This window comes from Sciurus vulgaris (genome assembly GCF_902686455.1).
Source record: "Sciurus vulgaris genome assembly, chromosome: 15".
Classification (NCBI taxonomy): Eukaryota; Metazoa; Chordata; class Mammalia; order Rodentia; family Sciuridae; genus Sciurus; species Sciurus vulgaris.
The window spans coordinates 14,768,817-14,773,093 of NC_136476.1; the positions used below are offsets into that span (position 1 = coordinate 14,768,817).

The 4,277-nt window shown below is 34.4% G+C and overlaps 1 long non-coding RNA gene across 1 annotated transcript; it reads right to left on the reverse strand.

The window, feature by feature from the left end:
- Positions 1–507: 507 nt before the first annotated feature.
- LOC306645329 lies at positions 508–4,039 on the reverse strand. Its single transcript, XR_013759604.1, has 2 exons — positions 3,788–4,039; positions 508–3,672 (listed from the first exon to the last, which is right to left on the reverse strand). It is a non-coding gene; the product is annotated as an uncharacterized lncRNA (long non-coding RNA).
- Between the last annotated feature and the right edge of the window lie 238 nt (positions 4,040–4,277).

The following is a 4,277-nucleotide window of genomic DNA, read 5'->3' on the forward strand; positions in this document are numbered from 1 at the left end:
AAATGGGCCCAGTGCCTTCTCTAAAACTCATCAAATCGAAATGTTGCTAACTATCCTCTGGAGTGCAATGAGTGTGAGGGTAATCTAGTGAGTCAGAAGGTGCCACATGGAAACATGAACTGATTTAATGGAATCAGGCACAATTACAGAGATGTAAAGGGGAAAGGTGTACAGTTCTGAGTATCAGTCTAGAAGGTACAACATTAGTTCCCTGATGCTTTAGAGAAAAATGGATGTTATCGTTGGATTATCTATTATTTGGAATCTCTATCTCGCCCTACCTTTGACTAGTTCATTTAAGAAAGTTAATGTTATGGTAGTTTAGCCTTTTCACTACAAAAAATATTTCACTAGAAAGCTTCAAAGTCAAATGAAGTATTAGAAAAATAAGTAACACAATGCAAATTTTAAATCACTTCATGTGCCCCAATGTCTGATATTTCTTAACTCCTAGATCCCATCATCCATCGCTGTTTCAAAGAAGAATCACACACTTTAACAAAGAAGGAAGTGACTCTGAATATTTTATTTGTGAAATCTCCTATGTAGAGTGAATTTTTTCTGTCTTCAAATCTGGGTGGTTTCTGTCCAATGTTTCCATCTTAAAGACAAGTATTTTTTCATTTAATAAGAAAAATGATCATTATGAGAATCATAATTCTTATCTGAAAGCATGCTACGCATTTCTTCTTGAATTTTTTATTTGAATTTCTGGACACTGTATTAAACAAAGAAAGTTCCAATATAGACATGTTGACACTGGCTTAAATCCTGAAAATAAAACAAGAGACAAAGTATCATGGAAAAAAGTATTAGTAACATTGGTATGCTAAATTTACTTCATATTTGAATGCTAAAAATGAAGGGGAAAGAAGTCTAAATATAACCATAAATCAATACAGTCACAAAAAATAATTATTTTAAGTTAAGGTGATTTAAAAATATAGTTGTAACCTCACTCACTATTCAAACAGAAAATGAAAACTTTGAAATATGCAAACACTATTGGTGTGTATTAGTCAGCTTTTTGTTACTATAATAAATAACCTGAGAAAAAGGAAAAGGTTTATTTGAACTTACAATTTTAGATGTTTCAATCCGTGATCAGCTAGACCTTCCTCTGGGTCTACAGTAAGGTGGCAGATCATGGGGCAGAGCATGAGATAGAGCAAAACTGTTAACCTCATGGGAAGTCAGGAAGCAAGGGAGAGAAAGAGGAAGGGAATGAGGTCCCACAATCACCTACAAGGGCACACTTTTAATGATCTAAAGACCTTCCTCTGGGCCCTCTCTTCAAGGTTCCACCACTTCCAATAGTGTCAAGCTGGAGACTAAGCTTTGGGGACCTTTAAAATTTGACTAGAGTAGTGTGATAATAACCATAGCTTTAATTTACATAATAATAATTACAAAGAAACTTCAGAAACACAATATAATCCAAAAAACAAATGAAACCAATTACCAATGAGAACATAAAAAGAAAGAAAACATGAATTCAGAGATACTTCACCTAAAATAAAACTTCTACAACATTTTTGGCATTTTGCTTTCTGTTATACCAAGAACTTTTGCTTCCTCCATCTGTCACCTTTCAGGAACTTTAAGAAATTTGATAGGTAAAAATAATTTTTAAGTAATGACTAACTATGAAATTTAAGGGGAGTAATACGGTAACAGTATAAATTGGTATAGTTATTCTGAAAAGCAATCTGACAATAAAAACTCCACAGTACTAATACAAGAAAAATTCTACTTAGCATAAGTTGTATTTCAAAAAGGAGGCAAAGCTCATAATAAAACATGGTTGCTTTAGCATTGGCACAAATTTAACGTCTTCATTCTCTGGCAAGTCACAAGTTACAATCAGGATGCCTGTGAGATGGGATAAACGTGTGTGGGGTTGTACATCATGAAATATTTTGCAGCCCTGAGAAGCAGCAAATTAGAAAAATGCCTGGCAACTGGATTGGGATCTTTAAAGCATTTGGTTTCATAAGAAAAAAAAAAAAATGACTTAAGGTGTACATTACATGGTAATACAAGAATGCATGGTTATATGTGAAAATATTAAGCCCATTTTATAAGAATGCATAAAACAAAAATGACATTGTAAACAGGTTAAGAATAAACATCAGTGGGTTGGGAGAAGAAATAGGGAGTAAGGATGAAAAGTAATGAATGAACGAGAGCAGCCATGACATGGACAATGATGTAACTGTACCATGAACTTAGAACTATGGTTAACTCACGCCTCTGCTCCTATAGTCAAAAAAAAAAAAAAAAAAAAGCTGAGCATAGTGGGAGGATTGCAAATTCAAGGAAAGCTTGGGCGTCTTAGTAAGACTCTGTCTCAAAATACATTTTAAAACATAAAGGTTGAGGATGTAGCTCAGAGGTAGAATGTTCCTGGGTTCAAATCCCTAGCACTGCAGAAATAAGATAAAAATAAATAAAATAACAATAAAGTTTTCTTAGTGACATTGGTATAAGACACAATATTATATGGGTTATGCAGTATGAGATAAACAATACAAAATTCCCTTGTGGAAGAAGAGGGGAAATAGTCTAAACTGGAAACAGTGGATAACAAGATATGGCACTCAATCTTCTGAGTATTTGTCAAGTGTTTACCTTATACATTGACAAAAACTTTCACATATCACTTCCAAAGAAGCCACTCACAGTGCTGACGTTCTTGTCATCATTTAATGTGGCTCTCTTGGTAGCAGAGTGTTTGTTGTGGCAGGTATTCATCAGGGCATTGATAGTGTCTCTTAGGAGACAGAATGCAGTGTGAGCAGTCATTCCTGTCTACGTTTCACATCATGTACCTGGTCCATGCAGAAAGAGCCATATTGCTGTGTAACTTGAAACAAATCCACTATTTAGAAATACAAGGAATGTAAGTAGATTGTTTTAAAATTTGCATCCATTTTGGTTGTCAATGGCAATACTTAATCTTAAAAGACTGTAGAATAGAAAACTAAATCACCACACTCATTCTCCTTAGAATTTCTTTCAATCAATATGTGTGTAGGCACACTTTTTATTGTTGTTGTTTAACTCAAGTTTCTTCTTAATGAACCAATTCTTATAGCCAAGCAAATGCATTTAACAGTAAAACAGGTGATATTATTCAACAAATAGAAAGCATCACACAAAGGTTATGTTCCTAAACATTGTTATATCCAGTGTGATCATACTAGAATCAATTCTTTTTGTTGTTGTTCTGTTTTAGATTTATACATGACAGTAGAGTGTATTTTGACATATTATTCAAATATGGAGTAGAACTTATTCTAATATATTGTTCCATTCTTGTGGTTGTACATGATGTGGAATTTCACTGGTTGTATATTCATATATGAACATAGGAAAGTTATGTTCGATTCAGTCAACTCTCTTTCTTACACCCATTCCCCCCTTCCCTTCATTCTGCTTTATCTAATCCAATGAACTTCTATTCATCTCTCCCCCTCATTGTATGTTAGCATCCACATATCAGAGAAAACATTTTTTTGAGATTGGCTTATTTCACTCACATGATAATCTCCAGTTCCACACATGTACCAGAAAATGCTGGTAATAATTTCATTCTTCTTTATGGCAGAGTAATACTCCATTGTGTATATTTACCACATTTTCTTTATCCATTCATTGGTTGAAGGGGACCTACGAGGGGCTGGGGAGATAGCTCAGCTGGTACAGTGCTTGCCTTGCAAGCACAAGGCCCTGAGTTCGATCCCCGGTACCGCAAAAAAAAAAAAAAAAAAAAAAAGGGGGGGACCTACATTGGTTCCCTAGCCTAGCTATTGTGAATTGAGTTGCTATAAACATTGATGTGACTGTTTAACAGTAATATGCTGACGGGAGGTCCACTGGGTATATAACAACTGGGTCAAATAGTGGTTCCATGATAAGTTTTCTAAGGATTCCCCAAACTAGCTTGAAAGAAAACTGTCTTCTGTCCATTTTTTTTTTTTTTCTACCAACAACAATTTAACTCTTCTGCCCTTGTCATGTGTTTGTTTATCTATCTTTTCATGGTTTAATGTCTTCTCTGGAGATATTTATGAGTATAATCTCGAAATTCAGTTTTATACAGAAAAGGCACACTAGTGCCAAATGAGGGACAATTGGAAACTTCTTATATTCTTTATAATTATTCTTTATATGATCTGATAAAATATGCAGATACTTTTGACACATCAGTTTGAGAAGGCAGAGTATCAGATGTGAATGAGGAAAACCAAATAACTGCTCGTTTTCTTCCGGGA